Genomic DNA, 25736 nt, shown 5'->3' with positions numbered 1-25736 from the left:
CAGATGAGATCACATGTAGCAGAGTTAGGGTAATCAATTAAATAATCATTGTATACTCGAGGAATTTTGAGTGGTTTAATGGATTAGTTAGGAGGAATTAGAATGATACAAACAATTATTGATGGGTTAAGACTGGGAATATCTATCATGTTTTGTGTGTAATACCATCTTTAGATTATAACTAGGAGAGGGAGATTAGCTCATCTCTTTCTTTGTGATTGTTGTTTTTTCAAATTGGGTTAAAATGGGTTCACAGAGCCAGAGGCTGTACAGAGAAAGGTGGAGCCCCCATGTTGTCCTAGTGAAAGAACATTCAAAGGAATGGTTATCACTAGGTAATATGGATAAAACAGGGGGAAAACATTACTGACTGGCAGAATACACCAATTGGGGATCAGTATGGCCACTCCACTGGGAGATATAGAATAAAGTTAAATTGGAGAGCAAAAATCCAGCCCAGTGTCCATCTGGAGATAAGTTTTAACGGATGACAGAAAGAGATTTTCTTAACTCAGGAACAGGAGGCTGAGTTAGAAGCAATTCCGTTCAAATTATGGTCATAAGGACAACAGATGTAGGACTAATTAAGGGGGTAGCTCCAGTACAAGTGATTCCTCGATTCGATAATAGACCATACCAAAAATGATATACTATGAAACCAGAAGCAATAAAAGGGATAACACCTACATTTGAGCATTTACTTAAGGGAGGGGTGATAATTCCTGGAGATGTGGTACAATGCAACTCTCCAATATTTTCCTGTTAGAAAGAAGGCACCTAGCGCCGACTGGAGGATGGTCATGGACTTACAGTTAGTTTCAGAAAGTCTTACAATCTTAGCCCAGGCTATAACAAAAAATGTGGGAAAGTTTGAACCTAGGGAAGGAAGCAAATGTTAGTTTATGTAGATGATATTCTATTGGCTAATCCCACTCAGGAGGGATGTAAGAGGGATACAATCCAATTGTTAACCTTCCTGGCAGAACAGGGACACAAAGTGAGCAAAAAGAATTGGTAATGATAAAGTGCTGTAAAGTTTGCGTACTCCATTATGTACTGTATACGGGTAAATTAAGTGATCTTAGCTATGGGAAGGCAATGGTAGCCCATGGTAAAGTAATTTGGAACTCTAAGGAGACATACATACATCAGGGATGTTATCCAAATGGTAGAGAGTAACGAGGGATATGACATTGGTAGTGATTTAAAGATGATGAGGTTTTTTGGTGGGCTATTAGATATAACCGGGTTAATCATGAACATAGATATTTTTATTCTTTGTTGCTAGACAGAAGACTTAGGTGACCTAAGAAATAGACTTGTCATGTCCAACAATTAGTCTTCAGGTCAAGCCCGGGAGAGCCTGGGTAGAACAGAGTTTGAACTAAACATAAGTGTTTTTACAAGATAAGAGATTGATTGATTGGATTACTAATTGATTCTGAACTGGATGAAAGTTTAATTTAACTGCCATAAAAGACAAAGGAAGTGGGAGGAGCAATAAAGAAGCAAAAGATAATCCCAAAAATGAAAGGCATGGCAATAGGATGATAAATTACATAAGGAATGGTTTAGAAAGGTAATATTGACACATGGGCAAATCATGTGTCAAAAAGGGGGAATGATAGGATTAAATAAATAAAATTACTTAAAAAGAAAAAACAACAATAGAAATTGAGAGCTCAACATGTATGTGTGAAGATAGTTTATTAACCACACCCGTATGTCAGAGGTTTTGTGCCCCACAGGTGAACTAAAGGAGAAGGTGACCCACTCTATCACACCAGGAGACTGGGTGTGGATCCAGTCCCTAAAAGAAGAAAAACTGGAAGCAGGCCTGTTGGGAAGGGCCCTATCAAGTCCTATTAGATCCATCTGGGTGCATGTCACACACTGCAAAAAGGTAAACCCAGTTACACCTGATGAACAAACACAGAGTTAGGAGAAAGATCCGATCACCATTAGGGCTCGGGGGTTGGCTCCTTAACGAAGATTCCCTTACCCTGTCTGATCATCCCTGTGTGAGTTTGGTAGAAGGTGAAGTAATGGGTTGGCGTCTGACATGTTCTCAGGGCAAGGGTGGGGATTCACAGGTTTCCTGACGGTAGGTAGCTGTCTGATTGTGGGGGCCATATTCCTAACACACTCAAACCCTTCTGATCAGCCAAAAGTAGTAGTTAACCTTAAACAAGTTGATAGAATAATACCTGAGCACAGTCTATGAAGGCATAGGAGACAGCTAGACGTAGGGAAAGGGGAAGATTAGGGACTTTAGGGGAGGACATCACTGTATGTGTGTCGCCGTGTACATCCTGGGACTATGTAGTTGCTCATATCGAGAGCGTGGGGGATATGTAGATCTCCATACACAGTTTGGGGACAGGTGTAGTGTTGTGAGGGTAGGGAATTACCAGAAATGGCAGTGCGACCCATAGAAGGGTAGGTACTGTCTGAATGTCTGAAGTACGCAAAAACAGGTTTATCCTCCATACAAGCTACTTGGGAATGGGGTGAAAGAGTATTGTAGTAACTTAAACTATCAGTATCCCCCGATAACAAAGTCATTCCGACCTAGGTTGCCTACGTTTGAAGTCTCAGGGGATTCTAATTGTTTTTCTAGGACTAGTAAGATAGGATACAGAGTAGGGCATCTTAGCTCCTGCTCCTACACAGAGAATATCACAACTGAAAGAAAACATGACTAATCTTTCCTCTTTGTTGCAGCCAGAGGATTGTAGGAACTAAAGCCAGGCCCGTGCTGACATCTGATGGTTGTGTGGTGATAACTGATTGTGAACTCACCTACATTCGCAAACAATCAAACGTGTCAGAGACTGGTGAGTTGTCAAATAGAAAGTAGGACCTCCTCCCGGGATCCTTTGATGAAAGGATCCTTTGATGGGATAGGAGTAACTCGAGAGGTTCCAGAAAAATTCAAAGCTAGGAATCAGATCGCAGCTGAGTTTGAATCAAGTATTTTTTTTGGTGGTCAACAATTAATAAAAACGTAGATTGGATAAATTATATTTACTATAACCAGCAAAGATTTATAAACCACACTTATGATGCAATAAAGGGATTAGATGAGCAGACAGCGGCAACTATCTTAATGACAAGGCAGAATAGAATAGCTTTAGATATGCTTTTGGCTGAGCGGGGTGGAGTTTGTGTTCTGTTTGGATCTATGTGCTGTATTTTCATCCTCAAACAATATAGCACCGGACGGGTCAGTGACAAAAGAGCTTCATGGGAGTAACTACACTGACAAACAAACTGGCTGAGAGATCTGATATTGATAGCTCCATAAACGGTTGGTTTGATAACATATTTGATAAATGGAAAACTATTGTTGTAACTATTCTGGGTGAAGTTATAGCTTCTATGGGTATACTTGTTCTTTGTGGATGTTGTCTTATTTCCTGTGTCTGAGGTTTGGTGAGAAAGGAGATGGAGAAGGTGATTTCCCACAGATGGTGAGATAAGGCCCAATCCTGGACTCCAACCTAGGAATGGAGGATATGACCTACCAGGCTTGGTGGAGTGACACTAGAGGGTGTCTAAAGAGGGCCAAAATATACTTCTCTGTTTGTGTTTTATGTTTTAATAGTCTTATCTTTTGTGTTTTATTAATCCTGTGTTTTATGGTTTGAAGTTCTTTGATGACTGGTAACAATTTGCAAGTGGGGTGTAGATGGACTGAGGGTTTGCATTTTTTAGTATCATTATGGCCTATTAATAAAAGTGTGATTTTTTGTTTGTATTGTATTAATAATGAATGACAATCAGTATTTTCTTGTTTTTTGAATCACACCTTATGAGGTGTGAAAAGGGGGACTATTAGGGATTTATTATTCTCCTAAACTGATGGGATGACTAACTTAGAAAGAATGCAGTCTTGACTGGGCTAATGTAGGCTGTGACACCTGGCAGGCTGTAATTGATGTGAAGAGAAGATAAGGATTGTGTCTTCAAATGCTAGACTATAATAGTTCATTGTGATTTATGAGTCTTCCTTTGACATGGGAATGATGTCTAAGGGAGCTGGCTCTTCTCACTATGATAGGTTGTTATGATAATCTTGTGCCTGCCTGAAGTGTGTAACAAATGGCGCCGAAGAGATGAGACCAACCCCCTGCATCAACGGATTGGCTGAGAAAGTTTAAACCACTCAAGTCTTTACTCTAATTGGCCAGCAGAGAAGTGGGAAACTTCCTCTGTCAGAGTATTTGGGTATTGTTTTCTGGAACAATGAGTTAGTTCTCTGGAGTGTCCTGCGAGACATATCAGAGAGCCCGTATATACGAAACATCATATTTACCATTGAAGGTTTTTGCATTAATTAAAATAACTAGTATACCTTAGAAGTCGTGTTGACCTCTTTTGTTCCTAATACCAGATTTGAATTGACGCGACTTTGACAGTACCCAGTGCTTGAAAAATAATCTACATGTTCTTTTGAGGTATCATAATAAATCTGCGGGAGTCAGATAGGCAAATTGAATGGAGAAATCGAGTGGGAATTTGCGCTCACTTGTCAGTAAACTTGTGGAATGTTTTAGTTCTATCCAACAAAGACGTGATAAACCCGAATCAGAATGTATATTGTGATGCAATAATCATATTTTATTCAGCGTTCTGAATAGCCTAGTTAACATCAGATAGCCAGCTCAGCTGTCAAACTAACGTACGGTAGCGTCGCGATGGATTCGGAAGAAACAACCCCTTTACCCACGTTGCCCCTGATGACAGAATCTGATCAACTGTCTGTCTTCTACGTATTATTTCTAACGGAACTTCAATATGTAAGTAGTTGGCTACAGTGTTGATACTGCCAATGTATGGAGGATATCTTGTTGAACTCTTTCTATAATAGCTATTGTAGCTAGCTGGCTAGTCAAGTCTTAGGCCGCCGTATGGCTGGCTGGCTTGCTAGCTACATTGAAACTGAATCATGTTGGCAGCTTCAATGTCTTGGGGAATGATCTTGTCCTCCAATACCTAATGCGTTTCCCCAATAGTTGCAGCCTAGAATGGATCACTAGATTGCTCTTTAGTTTCGATGTTTTCAAAGTGGAAGTTGCCAGCCCTCTTCCTCATAGAAAACTAAATGTCACACTTACCAGACTGGCAGTATCTGTTCTTCCTCTATCTGTGTATCAGATAGAGAGTTGTCTTCAAGTTGTTGAATTTTACTTTGACATGTTCCCCTTGCATAACTATCACCTGAGGTTACAGGCCATTTAAATATACATGTGGCTCATGTCTAGTGATGTTATGCAATAATCTGTTTTGTTTATTGCCCATCTTACAGGGTGAAAGGGCACACAATGTAATCTTTTGCACTCTAAATCCTAGGCCTAAGGCTTGTTAGTTAGATCCATGATGTGGTGATTCATTTAGCTAATCCCTGAATTTCACTGAGCGACTGCGATGGAAGTTCTGTGTTGTGCCTGTATGCCACGTGCATTGTGCAAAGGTCTCCATGGTTGGACAGTGTTAGGGCTCCAGGCCAATCCAATCCCCATTGATTACGTAAGGTTAAGGCAAATATTCTCTCTTTATTGATTTTGATCAACAACTGGGTTATAGGCTAGGTCTATTTCTAAACCCACCTTGATTTGATCTGAAGATGTGCTTCGCATTGACTGAGAGGGTGCTCAGTGGGATAACCATTAGCCATGCTTTTAAACAGAACACTGTAATGCCTGATGGTTTAGTTCAATGTTTAACATCACTGATTTTCCTCTGTCATCTCAGCCCAACTATTGCCCAACTTATTTGCTAAGCCAGACATGTGCTGTAGTAACACTGATTGGGCCTGTGTGTCTCCCCAGATGGTCACCTGCCTGCCAGAGCAATGGAAGCCAGGTCCAGACTTCTACGGCGTGTCCTGGGAACCCGTGCTGGTCACTGCAGGTGCCGGGGTCATCGGCTTCCTCTTCCTCTTCTGGAGGAGCATTCTATCTGTAAGTCCTTGTTGTACAGTCACTGCTTTCATAATTTCATCATCTGAATGCTTCATGTTATTCTATGATGTATCGTATGCTACTGTTGAGGAGGCTGTTTGCTGCCACTTTTCTTTTCCCTTTCTCACAGGTCAAAAGCAAGTCATATCTAAGTAAGTTCTTCTACTTCTCTCTGGCAATTTATGGTGCATAGTGAATCCTCATTCATATTGCCTACAGGCTGGTGTCCTTGTCACGTGTAAACCATGTCTGAATTCATACTCTTGTCATGTGTTTTATTAGCTACTGAAAAAGAGATGACGGACAGGATGGAAAGGCTTGAACAAGAGAAGAAGGAGATACTCCAAAAGGTCGCTGAACTGCAGCAACAGGTAAGTTGCAGAGACTTTTCACTGACCAAGATCCAGAATTTTGGGTTCAACGTGAATTAAGGGACATAACAATGTTTTGATAATGTATTTCTACTGGGTTCCCCTCAGGGCGAAGAACTTAAAGAAAAGCAAAAGCAATCTGAGAAATCTGCCACTTCATCTCTGGAGAAGATCCAGGAACATTGTCATGCTGACTATTTTTTATTAATTTTTTGTTTTCCATAGTGTTTGAATTGACACACCATTTTATTTTTCTATCCAATAGAATATTGTGCAAGAGATGGAGAGACAAAATGAGCGCCTGGACAAGGAAAATAACTTACTCGCCAGATCCTTTGACGATGAGCGAGCCAATACTGCGAAACATGAAGATGTGGTGAGTAGTATTGAGCGATTAGCCGGAATAAAAATGTTCTCCCTGGTTTCAAAACAACCAATTGTCTGACATCTGTTCAATTCTTTTAATTCAATTAAGTTTGTTTTATTCTGTGAGCTCAATGTGCCGTTTCTCTAGAGAAATCAAATCAAGCACAAACTTTGAGACGTTGTACGAAGTTTTAATTTTCAACAGGCAAATAAATATTCAACATAGTTTAGTGCAGAAAATTTGGTAATTGACTACAGAGAGGAAGGGACAGCCTGCAAACGAGAGAGATAACCACCCTAGAGAGCAGTTGCTTCTTGATGTAGACAGCATAGGCAGCTACTATTAGCCAGCTACTAGCCTAAATAGGATGACTCGTTGGTGAGCACAGAGAAAGATGGTTGTCATTATGCTTATCATTATCTTTGCCCATAGATGTCTGAAATGGACAAAACCATTGAGAAGTTGAAGCGCAGCAGGAAGAAGACCCAGGACGCACTCTCAAAGGTATAGTTCATATAAGTGAACATGCCCAATGAAAACATGTCAAATATGTTAACATTGCAACAATCAAATGTAAAGTGTCCATTTCCTTTAATTATCCTTGTCATTGAATCTGTAGGCTACCATTCTGATGGATGAAGCCAAGCTCCGTGAAGATGCCCAGAAAGTCCAGCGCCAGGTTCTGGAGAAGGATATTGCCACCCTGAAGGAGGAGAACCTCTCAGTGAGTACCAATACAGAACAACGATTCACACTTGAAGCCTCATGTGTAGGACTCATTGGCCATGCAGGGCCTGCATAGAACTGTCTTTATGACCTCATGTCCTTGTTACAGCTGCACCATGCTGCCAAGTTGTGGGAGGAGAAATACAGGGAGATGAGCGAGCAGATCAAAGTCTACCAGAAGTCCCAGAAAGACCTGGAGGATTCCCTCGTTCAGAAGGACCACAACGTTGAGGTGAGTTATTTTTTTAAAGTTACGATATTGTTACACCGCATCAATTCCTTTTCACACCTTCTCAAACGCACCCTGATGACAAAGAAACATGGCACCTGTATTATGTTAAGAAAAATCCTTCTTCTTGACTGATTCCAGGGGAAAAGTGTAGTGTATAATTGGTGGTTCTCTCCCTCTCTGGCAGGTTTTGTCTGACCTGCTAGGAGACCTGGAGGCCTGCGATGATCTGAAAGATGGAGTTGTGGCTAACGGGGAAGCTTCTAATGGTAAGTCATCTGACACAGTGTCCTAATCAGAGGAGGCTGGTGGGAGGAGCTATAGGAGGACGGGCTCCTTGTAATGTCTAGAATGGAATAAAATGAATGGTACCAAACACATCAAACACATGGAGACAACGTGCTTGACTCCGCTCCATTTATCCCATTACAGTGAGCCAGTCCTCCTATAGCTCCTCCCACCAGCCTTCTCTTATGTTTTTTACATTGGATAAAAGTAGAGACTCAGAGCTAGAAAATTGTATATCATACACTACAGTTGAAGAACAATGGGAAATTAATTCTGCTTTGAAAGTTGATAAACTTGTAACCCCACTTTTGACAAAATGATCAATTTAATGTTTTGGTACACCTACTGGAGAGCTCCTCTTTGTCTATACCCATTCAGCATCGTTCACACCCTCTTAAGCCAATGCCCCACCCCTCTCTTTAAGGATTCACATGTGCTAAACAGTGAGTACTGTAGTGTACTAAACAACCAAAGATTTCAAGACTAAAGGGTAGTTTATACTACGTCTATCGACGTGTCTGTAGACAGTTGTCGCAGTGACATCATGAACATTCTATTGTCGTCCGACATCAAACTTGTCGTTGTCGTTATGAAAAAGTATAAACACAAAAACAACAGGCTGCATGACATCAGCAGCCTGGTGGTCCAAAATAGCATAACTGTTGTATTTGAACACCAATAAACCCATCTGTTTAAAAATGAATTTAGTTATGTCAATCTAGCAAACCAGGCAACTAAAAGCAAATTTCTAAACAATGTTTTGGTTAGTTTCTAGCTTGTTAGCAGCTAGCTAATGTTAAGTTAGCTGGCTAGCCAGTTCAAATAATGACCATATCATATAGCTGACAACGTCTTAACTTTAGCTAATTTGTATTCATTATTACAGGAAAATAAACTCCCAACAAGATCATTATTTACAAGTTAAGGGCGAGATAATTACAGAAAATAGCTTACGGTTGTGAGTGTGATGAAGTAAAAGCAGGGCATTCTACCTGAGAATTTTAGAACTTGGACACTGTCTCGTTGGCCTAACGTTATATCCAAATTTGACTTTTGTGCCGGTCATGTTCTTCACATTACCATCTCTGGTAAACACACACATTATATAAAATCAACGTTTATTTGTCACATGCACAGGATACAGAAGGTGTAAATGGTACAGTGAAATGGTTACTTGCATAGTGGAGTCTTTTGTTTAGACTAGCTAGCTAAACAATTAACCATAATTCCAACTCAACGTTACTACCCTGTATGAATCTGCTGGTAGCTAAAACTAACCAACTAGGTTCAATGCTACCTAGCTAACATTAGGCTATATCTAGCGATGCAAATGGCTCTGAGATACGAGTAATATTACTACACAGATCATACACGTAACGTTAGCTAGCGAGCCAGCCGGCTAACAGTAAGCTTTATTTTGCAATGAAAACAAATTTCTGACAAAATTAGAAACTTAGAATATCGTAAAATGTAGCTAGCTAGACTCTCTTACCTGAATACATGGATGAACACTTCTCCCTCTGTCATGGATGCCATGGTTGCCCTTAGTTTGAAGATGTAATCCGGAGACGGGTGTTTTATACAACTGCCTTCTTTCTGTGTGTTCTCTTTTCGACTCCCTCCACATATTTGCAATCAAACAACAACATTTTCTCCATCTCCTTAGCTATCATACTATGCTTCCACTGGATTTCAAAGCTCGGTTCTCCAGAAAGTGGAGAGCATCTTTCAAAAAAGCAAAGTTAGAAAGGATTACCTACACATACTGAGAAGCTCATGTTATAGACAGAAGCGTGCTACATGGCAGACCAATCCAAACTCATCTCATTATGTCCAGCCCATCCATTATCTCAGCCAATCATGGCTGGCAGGAAGGTTCCTGTCTTTTTCCGTGGCTAAACCAACTAGGCTCGTAATTTAACAATTGTATTTGTATTTACAGATGGCATACAAGTTTGTTATTAAGGCACATGAAAGTTCACATGTTCCAGAAGGCATTTCTGCCAAAAAACTAATTTTGATAAATGTTTACATTCAAATGCCTCTCCTGTGAAGTAGTGACGTACGACATACGCCTAGTTCCCTGAAACGTGTCAGTAATGTGTTTACAATTATGTTTGATCCATTTCAGACAAGCAGACCGTCATCCAAAACCGCATTAAGCAAATGATGGACGTCTCTCGGGTAAGACTGAGTTCATTCTTGAACGGACCAACATTTCTGTGTACCTGAAAGCCAATAAAACTGATGCTCAGAACCAAGAAGTGTGTCAACTCTTACGCTAACTTTTGGCACAACTTACCACAGGTCCAGACCACTCTGTCTGTCGTGGAGGAAGAGCGCGATCGCTTCATGACCAAGCTGCTGAACAAAGAGAAGGCCAGGAAAGAGCTGGAAGGTATGTCAAGCACTTTATCCCAGCAACTAGAGTTTGAAATGCATCACTCCCTTTTCTCTCTAAACACTATCAACTTGTTATCGCCACAGAACAATATCAGCAGCTGGAGCATGACATCTTGTTGGTGAAAAGTGACAGGAACCACCTGGAGAACCAGTACAACACCCTGCAGCAGAAGAACGAGATCATGACCGAGATGTACCAGCAGAAGGAGAATGCTTTGCAGCAGTAAGTAGAACCAGAAGCAGTTCAGTTCATGCGTTAATACCGTTGTAGGGTTTGTTCTCAGTGGCACCACAGCATGTAAAAAACATTGTTCAATGTCTTTTACTGTATTCTTTTATTGTGAAGTTTGAGGTTTTCAAATGCACTTTAAATTGAGAGTTTGATTTAATTTGTGTGTCACCTTTCAGGAAGCTGACCAAGGAGGAGTTTGAGCGCCGCAACAAGAAAGACATGCTGACGGAGGTGGACGGCAAGGCCCTAGAGGCCGAGGAGGAGGTCAAGGTGCATAGGCAGCGCATCAAAGAGATCCAGGACGAGCTGAAACGGACCGAGAAGTCCTACAAAGCCCAGATAATTGAGCAGGAGCAGAAATCCCACGAGAGCTGGGTATGTACAGTACAACTTTATTAGTCCATTTGTTACAGAAACAATGGAAATGTGTATTTTTCTCATTTCTCAACCCCCACCGATGGCACATACAGTAGGACAAGAACATTTTTTAAGTCTACTGTTTGGCCAGTAAATTGTAAGGTGAATTTAGTCCAAAACAGGAGATTTTAAATGTCTCTCTTTCTTCTCTCTAGGTGATTGCACGTGCTGCTGAGCGAGCTCTGTTGGACGAGAAGAAGGAAAGAACTAACCTTCGTAACAAGTGAGTGCAACACTAATACAACAGACTCAATTGGGCTATACCAATGCAGGGCTCTAGGCTTATTCAGTTGATGGCACCAGCACATGATTTGGTCGCACCAATTTTTCGCCACTGCACAGAGATGGTGACCTGACCTGTGTCCCATAATGTACCTGCATTCCATACAGAACCAGGCTAATAATGACTAGCCATCTTTTAAATTAGCATGCCCTTGTGTTCCTACATTGATTTGGATATATTTACTCAGGGTTCAACGTGAACTGTTTTTTAAATGCATTGGGAAGCATGCTTTCTCTCTATATTCAGCTAGTAATAGGCTACATTTGGATATTAATTAATGATGTATTAAAAAGCTGTATGATATAATTTTGCAATGTAAGACATTATTCTATTCGTTAGAATTGCATTGCATTAATTGCAGAATTTTGTTTCTAAAGTAGGCCTGTCTTTTAAATATTTTTTTACATCTCAAAATAGGACATTGTCCCTTTAAGACAGACTGCTTTTCAAAGCAGAGGTCAATATGTCTACAGTAGGCCAGCCAAGAGGAATGCTAGTTTTCTTTTTGTACACTATCAACAGTAGCCAGTATAAGAAAATAAATAATCCTGTGACAAGTAAGACAACTGAGATGGTAGTCTAGGATTCAAAAAGTAAGATATTTCATCTAACATATCCAGGGAATGCATGGTTGGTATTTTGATGTGCAACCTGTCGAAATAGAATCCAAAATGATCCGATTTATTTTTGGACAACTTTGTGCATATTGGCCTAGGCTATATTATTCACCACCTGAGGATGTGGCAACTCAAAACACTTATCTAGATTGCTAACTCTAAATATGATAATGTTACTAGATAGCCAATGTAGGCTAATTCATTAATATATTAGCGAATGTAATGTCCTACAAAAACCTTCCAGCTCTAGGCCTATACAGGCTACTTGATGTAGCCTTATTCACCGCAAATGGCGCGCTCCGCGGCGCATCAAAACCATATACTACATAGCCTACTCCAGTTGTAAAGTGGTGCCATGAACTCCATATTGAGAGGTGAGAAATGTAATTATATACTCACAGAAAGCAGTGACTCTCCTCTCTGTAACTAGAACAACAGTAGTTGCTTTGCAAACTGTATTTTTCCCGCAATTGCATTTTAAGCAACGGTCATATGGTTGTGCTTATTAGAATGCACCTCTCACCTATTGCTCACTCAAAATGGGGACAGGCAGATTGTTACGGAGTCTAGTTGATAGGTAATCGACTAGTTGGACTGTTCCCCAGACTCCACGCGTAGGGATTTGTACAAGGCTTAACAAGGCTATTGAACTGAACATTGGTGTCTGTCTTTATTCCTTAATCCAACATATCATACAGAAACATGGTATCAGAAGTGGCTCGGAAAACACACGTTTGTTATTTTTGTAGCTAAGTACAGTATAGGCGCAGTTACGTTCCATATGCGAACACAAGCCGTTTCCTACTCACAACACTGATCAACTCGTGTTAGCTGGCTAGCTAGCATCACTACCTACCTCCATGACTGAAGACAAAGAAATCTCCTATTCCATTGCTATGGCAGCGAACATTCCGCCACCAAATCACATGGTTCTCACAGGGGACTGGAATACTAATTGGGACAACTTCAGGGATGAATTCGAGGACTATGCGCTGGCGACCGGTCTACATGAGAAACCCAACGAGGTACAAGCGGCAACTCTGAGGAGTTTAATGGGCAGCGAATGCAGGCATATCTACCGGCACAATCTCACCCTCACGGCACGACAACAGTGTGATGCAAAGGCTATATTGGATGCATTGGAGAATTACTTCAAACCCGCCAGAAACGTAATTTACGAGCGGTTCGTTTTCGGAAGCTGCAAACAGGAAGAGGGTGAGTCAGTACACAACTTTGTAACCCGTTTGAGAGAGAAATCCGCCACTTGTGAATACGGGGGATTGAAAGATGAACTGATTCGTGACAAAATAGTACTGGGAATTGCAAATGACAATACGCGCCGGCGTCTACTGAGAGAGAGAGGCTTAACATTAGTAACTGCCATCGAAATGTGCCGCACTGCTGAAGTCACTGACATGAGAATGAGAGCAATGGAAACGGAAACCCCACGCTCCGACGTTGATACTGTTCACGCTGTTGCTAGGCAGACATTCAGACAAAACCAATCGAGGCAGAGTAATTCACCACGAACGGTGAACACAGAGAGCCCCGTAGCATGTAAATACTGTGGGAATACACACACACGTGGCAAAGAGCACTGCCCGGCCTATGGAAAACCATGCAGAGCTTGTGGAACTAATAATCACTTTGCAAAAGTGTGTCTCAAAAGCAAAAGAAGGGTGAGTGAGGGCAAGATTCACTGTGTTGATGATGTTACTCAATGTTCAGAGCTGAACAGTGAAAGTGACATTTACATGCATGAATCCATTGGGGCTGTACACTCAAGAGGGAAGAAATGGTTTGTGACACTACGATTACACAACAAGCAACAACAATGTCAACTGGATTCGGGTGCTACATGCAACGTAATGAGCTACAAAGACAAAATCAATCTGGCACCTGACACACATCTATTTCCCAGCGATACTAGACTAAAGCTGTACTCAGGAGAACTAATGAGCTCTATGGGCACCTTTGAGACCGAATGTGTTATTCGGGGACGCAAACACAAGCTGGAGTTCGAGATTGTGAAAACCAGTCAAAATCCTCTCCTCTCAGGCTCTACATGCGAACGCCTGGGACTGATGCAGTTCACTGTACCAAATGACCTGCACATTGTGGATCATGTCCAGCATGGACCCCTGTCCAAAGAACAACTACTCAGCAGATATGACGATGTATTCAACATGCCCGTTGAATCAGTGCCTGGGGAGGTACACTTTGAAGTGGATGAGAGCATTACTCCAGTCCAGTGTGCTCCTCGCAATGTGCCCATTGCAATGAAAGTGGCTGTGAAGGCCCAGCTGGACAAGTATGAGGCCGATGGCCACATGACATCTGTGACTGAACCAACTGACTGGATCAGCAATATGGTCATAGTGAAAAAACCAGAGAAGCTGAGGGTCTGCATCGACCCAAAGCATCTGAACCAAGCACTGAAACGATCCCACTACATCATGCCGACACTAGAGGATGTCCTCTATAAGCTTCCCAAGGCCAGGATTTTCACCTTGGTGGATGCCCGAGATGCATTCCTTCAATGCAAGCTGGACGAAGAAAGCAGCTTCATGACTACCTTCTGGACCCCCTGGGGTCGGAAACGCTGGCTCAAGCTCCCGTTTGGTGTCTCAGTGGCGCCTGAGGTATACCAACGCAAGCAGCACGAGTTACTGGCTGGGCTCAAGGGCATTGAACCCATCGCCGATGATATCCTGATCGTAGGCTGTGGTGAAACAGACGAAGAAGCAGAACGCGACCACGATGTGAAGCTCCTGGCACTGATGGAGCGCTGCCGATCAGTTAAGCTTCGTCTTGGCCTGAAGAAGCTGCAGTTCAAGGTGAAAGACGTCCACTTCCATGGCCACATTCTCTCGGCAAAAGGCCTGAAGCCGGACCCAGACAAGGTCCAAGCGATCCTCGACATGCCAAACCCGTCTGATGCAAAAGGAGTACAGCGTCTCATCGGCTTTGCAAACTATCTTGCAAAGTTCATGCCACACCTATCAGCAGTCTGTGAGCCTCTGCGCCGGTTGCTGGACAAAGACACACCATGGCACTGGCTACCCAAGCACGAGGCCGCAGTGCAGGAGATGAAATCTCTGGCTTCATCCATGCCAGTGTTGCGCTACTACGACGTCACGAAGCCTGTCACAATCCAGAGCGACTCTAGCCAAAGGGGACTTGGATGCTGCCTTATGCAGGAAGGCCAGCCCGTTGCGTTTGCCTCGAGAGCGCTCACCCCCACCGAACAAAACTATGCACAAATTGAGAAAGAGTGCCTCAGCATCGTCTTCTCCTGCCAGCGATTCCATCACTACTTATATGGTCGAGAGCTGGTCACCGCTGAAACTGACCACAAACCACTCATTGCCATATTCAGTAAACCTCTCCTCAACGCGCCCAAGAGGCTTCAAAGTATGCTCCTGACTCTGCAAAACTACAGCCTGAAGGTCATTTACAAGCCAGGACCTGAGATGTACATCAGCGACACACTGAGCAGGGCAACAGCACAATGTACAGGTAGAGGCACTGCCTATCAGCGGCAGGCCATCTGTTCGCTACAGCAGGAACAACAAGATGTTCAACAGATCAATCAGGCAGACTACTTAAACGTGACAGATCACCGCCTAGCCCAGATCAGGCAACATACTGACAAGGACGAACACCTACAGTCACTGAAGTCCATGGCTCTAGCAGGTTGGCCATATCTGAAAGAGGAGACACCTTTCACAGTGAGAGAATACTGGACCTTTCGAGATGAGATCAGTGTGCAAAATGGCGTCTTGTTCAGAGGTCAGAAGGTCATTATTCCCAAATCACTACGTCCAGAGATGCTTACCCGCATACACTCCAGTCACGTCGGAGGTGACGCATGCTACCGTCAGGCTCGTGAAACATTATACTGGCCAAACATGCAAGCAGAAATTAAAGACTTTGTCAGCAACTGTACCACATGCAACGAGTACGCTCATGAACAGCAAAAGGAAACCATGATGTCACACGAACTGCCCACAAGGGCCTGGCAAATCATCAGCATGGACTTATTCAGCCACAGACAAAAGGACTATCTTCTCCTCGTTGATCATTACTCTGACTTTTGGGAAATTGAACTGCTCCCTGACTTGTCCGCAGAGACGGTCATAAAGCGCTGCAAGGCGCAGTTTGCAAGGCAAGGTCAGCCTGACAAGGTAATCACGGACAATGGCCCACAATTCACTGCACAGTTCAAGCGTTTCGCCTCAGAATGGGAGTTTGACCACGTGACCTCCTCTCCAAGACACCCAAAAGCAAATGGCAAGGCAGAATCAGCTGTCAAGATTGCAAAAAACCTGTTAAGCAGGGCCTTGCGCGACAGCAACGACCCATGGAAAGCGATCTTACAGTGGAGGAACACACCCACCGAAAACATGGACAGCAGCCCAGCACAACGCCTTCTGTCCAGACGTCTGAAGACTACTATCCCCGTAGCTAACAAGCTACTTGAGCCCTGCGTCATGGTTGGCGTCACGGACAAACTGCGTCACAGAAAGCAGCTCGCTAAGTGCTTCTACGACCGGACTGCTCGAGACCTACCAGAGCTGGAGGTGGGTGAAACTATAAGGATGAAACCGCTGCCGGGAGACCACACAGGACTTTGGAGGCTGGGCACATGCCTACAGAGAGTTGCACCACGTTCTTACCTGGTGGATGTTGGTGGCTCCCTCTATCGTCGCAATCGGGTGGATCTGCGCGTAGCAGAGCAGACAAACCAGAACATGCCATACACTCACTTAGATGAGCTGGATCACAGTCCAGGCCTAAGGGTAAGGGGTGCAGAATTGAGACATGAGCCAACTGAAGGTGAAGCTTCTACCCCACCAAACTCTCCAGCTCGTGGCCCTAATCCTACCCCTGTCAGAGCCAATACTTACTCACGGGTGGGTCGGCTGTGCAAGCCACCGGACAGGCTTACTCTGTAAGCAAGAGACTTAACTTGTTGTCTGTTAATAAAAAAAAATATAAAAAAAATTTTTAAAAAGGAAGATGACAGCTGAAGTAAAAAGAAAATGTCATGCTTTTCAATTGTTATGACTTGACTGTTAAGAACGCAATGTTATGCCGTTATGTTTGCACTTTCTATTGAAAAGGATGATGTTACGGAGTCTAGTTGATAGGTAATCGACTAGTTGGACTGTTCCCCAGACTCCACGCGTAGGGATTTGTACAAGGCTTAACAAGGCTATTGAACTGAACATTGGTGTCTGTCTTTATTCCTTAATCCAACATATCATACAGAAACACAGATCCGTTCATATGGTCTATTTTTGGTCAATTGCACAATCATATAATAATAAAGAAAAAATAAGCAAATTGTGAACCAAAAACTAACGTGACCGGCTAAAAAAGATTCACTGGCACCCTAGCAACCAATTTAAAATTGGTCGCACTGCCAAGTCAAAGGGTCGCAAATGCAAGTGTTTTGGTCGCAGTTTTGAGCCCTGAAATGCAGTAAGCTATATTAGTCTAGGTTTGGAGGTACAGTATTGAGAAGCTAAATGCCTGTTCTCTTTTTTACCCTAGACTGACTGACATGTCCAGCAAGCTGAATGAGCTCCGTAGGCCTCTGTTCAAGCCCACCCCTGGGATGGCTCCCATGCCTCTCCGACGAGGTAAGAACCAATCCTCAGAGTTCCCTTTGTTATTTCGTGCTGGCGACTGGCACGTCTGTGGCGCATTCAGTAAGGCAAAATCATCAGAATATAACTTGCAGATAGAAATGAAATGAATAGGGCTGAAATGACTCTATTCTTGAAGACAGAGAATCATATATTTATATCTGAACGTTCTGTAACGTTCCTGAACTGCCCACTGTGTTTCATACCTGGCAGGGCTAATTTCTATTGTCTTGTCGGTTGGATTTCAGCTGTGACTGCATTTCAGATTAGTTCTTGGATGTTTTGACTGTCTGATACCCCATCTGCTGTTTGATCTCTACTTTCTGAAATGCATGTTTTCCTGATGTTTTGATTTGAATTCCTTGAAGCTGGTCCAATGTGGAGAGACTGACAGCGGTATTTGGCTGTGTGGTGTTGGTTGTGTGTTTTGTTGTTTTAAAGGTTGTTAAATGCTTTTGCTAAACAGGTGATTCGTACGGGCCCTCACCTGTGAGTGGCGGTGCCCCGTCCACCCCCTCTCATGATAGAGGGTCCCGGGCGCCCCCCCTCTGCCCCCGTGGGGCGAAGGAACGAGCTCTACGGTGAGACTCCTGAACCCTCGCCCTGGACAGCCTTGGCCCTTCTGATTGGCCGAGCAGTACCATCCCTCAGCCAATCAAACCCCTCCTTGTTCACCCTTGTATGCCCCGACTCGCTGCTCTCTTTTTCACCTTTCCTTTTTCCCTTTCTTCACCTCCCCTGTGGTGTTTCAATCATTTCCCTTCCTTATTTTTCTTCCTACTGCTCTCATCCTGCTCCTAGTTGGTACCCACCTCTGACCTTTTCCTCTTCCTTTTTTTTGTCTTCTGATTACTTCCTTTTTGATTTCTATGACATTCTTTCATGTCTCTTTCACTGCCATCTTTTATCCCTCTACTGCCATACCCATCTTTCTCACCTGTGTTTGAGTGTCCAGATGATCCAGAATGTTCCCATGCCTTCATTTGCTTTCACAATTTGGAATAACGCCTCTTGCTCTTCCAGTACTATGGTGTTGTTTTTGTTGTGTTCAGCTGTTGTGAGATCATATGTAAGGGGCAACTCGTTAGGTTACAAAAGCTTTAGCCTTTGCTTTATTTTTTAAAACCATATGAGATGTGGTATTAATATTTATCCGCAAGTGTTCTAGTTCTAGAAGAGTAATATCCTACCATGACATGACCAAACATTTTCCTCGGACTGCAAATAGACCAGACTTTGCTATAAATAGATGGTAGCATGAACCAGCAACGTGGTCTAGAGTCAGGTTTCTAATGACAACCAGGAGAGCCAAGATTAGCATTCGAGAAGATGAGAATATGGCATCACCGTGTATTTTGTGTCCAATAGGACCACGACCTCCATCTGACCCTCACGGCCGTTACCCTCCTGACCACAAACACCCAGTGGCTGCTAGACCTGGTAGAGATTATATTTGTAGTCACTGAGGGTTGATGTAGTATTATTCCCTAATTGTGCCCTTATCCTAAATCTCCTCTAATCATTCTGCCCTTTGCTCCTCCACAGACACAATGGCCCCACGTACATCCTCACTAAGCAATCTGGACTGCTCGGTAAGTTTCAGTCAATTTCCACAGCTTATTTGTTTCCTTATTACGTAACCATGTCAGGAGGGAAAAAGTGACATGGAACTAGAGAAGGAAAGTTTCAATGAAACCCCTTCAGTACTTACTGTGGTGTGTGCATCTCTTTCCCCTGTTCCTCCATCATGTGGGTGTGTTTGCACTAAAGCAGACCACTCCACTAGAGTCAGAGTCACAGGCTGAGGACCAGGCCTCCACAGAGAACCCAGAGGCAGTGAGTATTATGTTCCAGGCAGCGGTGGCAAGGATTGCGGATGTGTGTGTGAGCATGCTTACCCCAGCTGTGGATCAGTGGCTGGAGTGGCAGGCAGCTGGGTAGTGGCTTCACATGGTTGTCAGACTTAACATTGCTGGCTGGATTCTGACATGCGTAGTTACTTGTCTTAAGGCGCTTACAGACGGGTCTCGGTAAACGGCAATTGAACCTCGAGAAAATCCTGTAGAGACCAGCGGTCCCCGGTTGTTGTCAGTTCGAAGGTTGTCATTAAAACATTGTTTGATTGGTTGGCAAGATGAACTCTGCTCATTGGTCAACCATGTGCCGCTCAAGACTTCAGCTAATTTAATATTTTGAAGCCTTGAGTGCCGAGCCAGCGGCGCCGCTCACTGGAGTGAGTACCACGACCCGAGCCACTAGCAAAACTGCTTGCGTTTTGCCCCTCTACTCCCATTTGAAGTCTGATACCTTCGCCGCTTACCGCGGCCCGTCTGTAAGCGCTTTTACATGTTCCTTACATTAAGACACCCTCCCTCTGACCCCCACTGAGTGAAATGGTGGCACTGTTCTACAAAGCCTTAACTTCAGCACAACTACATGATGGATATCTCAAATGTGTTATCATTTAAAGCTGTGTGTGTTTGAGGTTAATGCTTTGTGGAAACGGTCCTGATTCCGAAATCAGTGTGATTCTTGTGGAACTGTGTAACTTGACTTATTGTGGGTTATTGTTGTCTTTCTCACATGTGCATGATTGTGTTTGTTTTGTTCTAACCTAACGAAACTGTTTGAATCACATGAAAGGGGTCTTCACTGTTGGTGCCAGCAACAGGGCTACAAGCACAATGGACATATTGCTATTCTTCGTTTTAATGTTTCTTGTTTGTTGTTCCTCCAGAACTCTCGACCTCAGGGTCCTGGCTCCCTCCTGGTCTCTCCCATCAGCTCCCCCCCCGACTCAGGCCCCGGCCCCCTCAGACCAATCATCAGCTATCCCTCCGGACTCTGCTACCATCCCCCTGCCGGCCCCGGCCCCCACCACATCCCTCCTCCCCCACCCCCACCCTTCATGCCTCCCGTGTACCGACCAGACAACGGACACTCAGGCATGATGCCTCCCGGACCCCCACCACCTAACGGACACCCGCCTGGTCCCATGATCCCACCCGGATATCGGCCTCCACCACCTGGTGCTTACAGTCCCCCTTCCCCACACAACCGGTGCCCTCCTCCACCTTCTCACTATGGACCGGTGCCTCACCCATTCGGTAGGTGGTGAATTCTGGCCCCCAGCTTTTACCTCAAGTTGACTCTTTGCTATTAGTATTTCAGTTGTGGTTAGTAATGCTATTGTTATGTTGGTACTATGGTATTATATTTGTTTTCCCTTCTACCTAGGTGTTTCCAGCGGCACTCCTATGGCCCGACCCATGGGACCCCCACGTACCTACGTTCACTATGGACCACGTGATCATTCCATCCCACCCCAGCACCTGCCCCCTTGGGCGGCCCCATACCCTCCTCACGGCGGCCCCAGAGACTTCCCTGGGCAGCCCCCCATGCAGCCACAGGCCCCCCATGGCCATGACTCTTCTGTGGGCCCCCAGCCCGGCATTGGCTCCCAGGGCCAGGGGCAAGACTACAGCTCCCAGCAGGCCACAGCTGCCCCACAGGACTCAGTCAGCTCTGCCATGGCAGAGCCTTAGACACCCACCAACCGTTAACGACCCGGCTACATTTAATCAACCACGATTCATCTCTTTATTTTTCTTAAAGTATCTTTTCTTAAAGTATCTTAAATGTTAGTGTTCCTATTAAAGCATCAGAAAATCAATGTCTTATGTTTCGTATGTTTGAGTAGTGACTGAGGCTTGCCACTCTGCAAGAAGGCCTATTGTGCAATAACATTTATATTGTATGACTGAGGATTTTCAGTTTTTAAAAGGGTATTATGTTGGTTTTGTATTAATTTCACAATGTTATCATGGTTTCCTATGGAAATTATTAAAAATAAAGGGGCCCCAAGCTTTTGGGTTGCTTGCGCTGGTTCTAATCCCCGAGCCGACTAGGTGAAAAATCTGTTGATGTGCCCTTAAGCAAGGCACTTAACCCTAATTGATCATGTAAGTCGCTCTAGATAAGAGCGTCTGCTAAATGACTAAAAATGTTTTAAAAAATGTATCAATCATTTCAGAAGTACCGTATTATCTTAACTCTTCCCAAAACAGTCTCTTCAGAATGAACTGAAAAGGAAGGTTGTGTAAATTGATAGTCAGAGATGTATTTACTATTCTTAGGATATTTTATTAATAAAGCTGGTAAAAAGTACTGCAGTTATGTTATCTATTGTTCATATGAAGCATATGACAACTCTTCAGGGCCCGTATCTCTAAAGAATTTTTGTGCAAAAAGTGGCTCCTAGCGGCCAAATTCTAAGAAAATTCTCAGAGGCATGACGTTTTCTTAGAATTTCCCCTAAAAGTGACACGAAAATCCCAGTTAATATAAAAGCTATTCCTCAAGAGTCCTAGCGCTTAAAAGGGCTCCTAAGGCGAGATCTGCTAAGAGCAGGGAAGAGGACTTTTAGTGGCTTAGGAGTTACCCTAAGCAGCTGCACAAAATGGCCAACAGAGGAGGCAGGAGAGATGTCCTGCAAACACTGGATGACAGGGAATTATTGAGACGCTACAGATTGGATCGTGCAGGAATCATGTTTGTGGTGGATCTCCTTAGAGATGCAATTACTTCACCAACTCGACGCCACAATGCTATTACACCGGAGAAGAAAGTAATCACAACCCTGAGGTATTTGGCAACAGGGAAAATGCAACAATGCAGCAGTGATGACTTGGGTCTGTCCCAATCCTCCGTCAGCAGAGTCATCACCCAAACACTGACAGCTTTGTCACAACCTAATATTGTGACACAATTTGTTTCATTCCCGCTGGATGCCCGCACTTTACACACACATAAAAGGGCATTTATGGACATTGCAGGATTCCCTGGCATTGTGGGTGTAATTGATGGAACACATGTGAGAATAATTGCGCCATCAGAGGACGAGGCTGTCTTTGTTAACAGGAAGAATTTCCACAGCATCAATGTGCAAATAGTGTTCAATGCGGCCTGGAAGATTTTGGACATTGTGGCTAAATGGCCAGGCTCCACACATGATGCGAGAATGCTCTCCGAGAGTGGCATCAGACAGCTTTTTGAGAGACGCTATGTGCCAGCTAATTGCCACTTGTTAGGGGACAGTGGCTACCCATGCAAACCATGGCTCCTTACACCTTACCTCCAGCCACGCCAAGGGCCCCAACTAAACTATAACAGGTAAGCCAAACAATACAAAAATCATGGAAATGAAATGCAAGCAATATGTTAGAGCATCCAAGTAGTGCAATATTTCCATCAAATAATTAAAGGTCTGTATTCTATTGTAGGGCCCACAAGACAACAAGAGCGGTGGTGGAGCGTGGCATAGGCCAGCTTAAGAGGCACTTTCATGTTCTCCACGGAGAGGTGCGGCTGAGGCCTGAAAAAGTCAGCAAAGTCATCATAGCCTGTGCAATATTACACAATATTTGCAAGGTTAGACAGATTGCAGAACCTCTGGAGGATGGCGATGAGGATGAGGATGGAGACAACGATGAGGATGGTGGTGAAGAAGATATTCACATTCCACAGGGGAACCGAGCCCAGAGTGGACTGCCTTACAGGGCAAACTTCACAAATTTACATTTCAGGCAAGCTGTAGCCCCATGTCATTTGAGAACTTGTGATGGTATTAAGAACTACCACAGTTTTACTGCACATCACCTGCAACTGTTAAATGCAAGACACAGAACACAATCTCTAAATGGTTTATTTTTTAGGTGTTCAATTTTAAGGCGGTAGTACTCCTCCTGAAGGGAAAGGACTTTTTTTTGTTGTTCAAACACATCAATTGTGAGTTGCAATCTTCTCTCCTGCAGGGATGCTGACGGAGCAGGTGCTGCGGATGGGAATGGTGTTTGATCCGCCGGGCTATCCTGAGTAGCAGCTGCAGATGGTTCAGGCGGCAAACTTGATGGGCCCGGTTCTTGTGATGGCTCCATGCTACAGAAATACATAGGCCTAGTTTAATTATTGTTTTGATTAAATTAATTTAATACAATGAGCATGGATAACACATGAAATGGCTTCTGCAATGAATAAACACTGTTGATATGAATAACCCTGTGTCCTACCTTTGCTGCATTTCAAGGGCCTGCATCATTGACGTGTCAATGCCTGTTGGCAGCCCGGTGACACTGACCTCAGAGTGTCCCAGGACTTGAAAGACAGTGTCGGCCACCTGGGACAGCCGCTTTGCAGGTGGTCCACCCCCTAGAAAGAAACAGTCAATGAACACAGTACTTAGGCATGTAAATTAACTTTGCCAGCAGGAGCAAATTGCCAGATTATGTGGTAGGCCATAGTATTTTGCTCACCTGTGAGTGAGGATTCCCGCTTGTGTGCTGCAATCTCATCTTTTGCCTTGGACTGCAGCACATACCACCTTTTCTCACAATCGTCGCCTGTCCGCACCACCAGTGGAAAAGAGGCATTGATTGTTTGGGATATTGTGTCCCAGGCGCGCCTCTTGCCTTGGCTAGTGACAGTTGGGCCAAATTTTCCTCGTAACATACCTTTATGTTCGTTCACCAACTGGGCCAGCAACAAACCTTGCTCCTCAGTCCAGTTCGGCTTGCGATTCCTTTTTTTCTCCATTTTCTGTGTTTGTAGGATATTTGTTAACAAGCCTTCATAAAAAGACCAGCCAGCAATCACAGACATTGTTAAAAGCTGAGCTGTGTTACCCTCGTTAAGTTCACACTGAGTTGTAACGTTGCAATTTCTACTTCATTAAGGACAGCCCCTTGAGATAGGCCATCTTGTTTTCAATGGGGTCCATATGGAAGTGAAAGTACAAAATATGCCAGCTAGGATATTAATATGAGCAAATGAGACACAAATCATTATTTGAACAGGGTGTAATGAGCTTAAGTTATCACATATTTTAGATTCTAATGTTAGGCTATAACCCCTACAGCTTACTATTCATTTTCCAGATATTTTCTTGAATGTGAAATATTATTTACAATTATAGTCTGCATAAGATTAGAGTGTATAATTATGTTTATTGATTTGAGGGTACATCCTTTGCTCATTATCACCAAAAGTTCATTTTCATCAAACTTGTAGGATCAACCAATCACGGCTTTTGAAATGATGACTCATACCTAGCAACGGGGTCAACCACACCTCCTCACTAAGATAGGATTTTTCATCCATTCCTGGCTCAGAGTTCACTGAAAATGTTCTGGAATCACTTCTAAGCTAAAACTCCTGGCAAGGAATTTTTAGGTTAAGTTAGGAGCTCTCTGAGAGGATTCTCAGAATCTTTAAGGATACGGGCCCAGATCCATTTTAGTTTAAAGGAAATGTCTGATAGTGCTCAATGTATTTGTTTTGTATGGATAGCTATATTACATGTGAAAAGCCATTAATCACCCACTAACTGAACACCTGTCATATTACCTTCACATTTGTTTGTCTTTTTTTTGTTCTTATGTTACATCAGGGATGCATCACATTTGTCAATTTATTTTCAAGTAAAAAAAGAACCTGATATTTCTTGCACATGATTAAAGACCGTATTTGCATTACATTTATATCATTGCGCTCAGATAATGTATGCTTTGGTGAGAAATATTTGTTTAACTCTGAGTAGGTCCCAGAGCGTTTCTTTGTACCCACAGACAATATTTACTGCTACCAAAACACTTGACTGATTTGATTATTAATGGTATATCTGGAATGGTATTATGTACACCCATGGACGGCTTGTTCAATAGGGCGATATGGGCGACGCACTGCCAAACGGGAAAAGGAAGGGATTTTTTTTCTAATCAATTATATCACGGCAACAGCAGTTATCAGTGTTCACGTCTGATCTGCCAGCCACTAAATGTCAAATCAGGCTAAAGTCGTGCTTCAAATGGCCCCGCCCGTTTTTTGGGCGATTTCAGTCAGGTTGAAAATCGCCCAGAAGTCTCTCATAGCCTGTCATGTAAAATCTATTTTTTTCACATTTCAAAGCTTTCAATACATTCTCTATGGGTGTCTGTGTGCATGCACTTACGCGCTTTCATCATACGTGACGTAACGTTGAACGTAACTAAGACAATGGCGGCTACCAGCGTCTATGTTGCGACCTGCAGTGTGGCGTTATTTTATGTTTTTAATTTGTAGACTTAGTTTACAAACATTCTGCAAACATTCTGCTTTGGACTGATCTTCGGTTTTGGACTGATCTTGTT

At 43.4% G+C, this 25736-nt stretch overlaps 1 long non-coding RNA gene and 1 pseudogene across 3 annotated transcripts in view; one reads left to right on the top strand and one right to left on the bottom strand.

The window, feature by feature from the left end:
- Nucleotides 1-21720, top strand: part of LOC311107166 (transport and Golgi organization protein 1 homolog) — a 30531-nt pseudogene extending 8811 nt beyond the window's left edge. Inside the window, exons 3-23 of the transcript in view lie at nucleotides 4663-4802; nucleotides 5835-5966; nucleotides 6097-6118; nucleotides 6249-6337; nucleotides 6446-6521; nucleotides 6603-6713; nucleotides 7137-7208; nucleotides 7324-7428; nucleotides 7540-7662; nucleotides 7847-7928; nucleotides 10079-10131; nucleotides 10255-10345; nucleotides 10435-10573; nucleotides 10759-10957; nucleotides 11155-11222; nucleotides 17459-17547; nucleotides 18020-18134; nucleotides 18922-18993; nucleotides 19099-19145; nucleotides 20291-20660; nucleotides 20791-21720. The product of the transcript in view is annotated as a transport and Golgi organization protein 1 homolog (transcript). The remainder of the gene's footprint in view (nucleotides 1-4662; nucleotides 4803-5834; nucleotides 5967-6096; nucleotides 6119-6248; nucleotides 6338-6445; nucleotides 6522-6602; nucleotides 6714-7136; nucleotides 7209-7323; nucleotides 7429-7539; nucleotides 7663-7846; nucleotides 7929-10078; nucleotides 10132-10254; nucleotides 10346-10434; nucleotides 10574-10758; nucleotides 10958-11154; nucleotides 11223-17458; nucleotides 17548-18019; nucleotides 18135-18921; nucleotides 18994-19098; nucleotides 19146-20290; nucleotides 20661-20790) is intronic.
- A 1519-nt stretch (nucleotides 21721-23239) lies between these two features.
- On the bottom strand, nucleotides 23240-24290 carry LOC311106363. 2 transcript variants are annotated; one of them, XR_014610314.1, is made up of 2 exons: nucleotides 23622-24290; nucleotides 23240-23508 (listed from the first exon to the last, which is right to left on the bottom strand). It is a non-coding gene; the product is annotated as an uncharacterized lncRNA (long non-coding RNA). The 2 variants fall into 2 exon arrangements; XR_014610315.1 differs by having other exon boundaries at nucleotides 23240-23490.
- Nucleotides 24291-25736: the final 1446 nt, after the last annotated feature.

This window comes from Coregonus lavaretus (assembly GCF_964263955.1).
Source record: "Coregonus lavaretus genome assembly, chromosome: 31".
NCBI lineage: Eukaryota > Metazoa > Chordata > Actinopteri > Salmoniformes > Salmonidae > Coregonus > Coregonus lavaretus.
The sequence above is the reverse complement of the archived record's forward strand: the minus strand, read 5'-3'. Positions and strand labels throughout refer to the sequence as shown.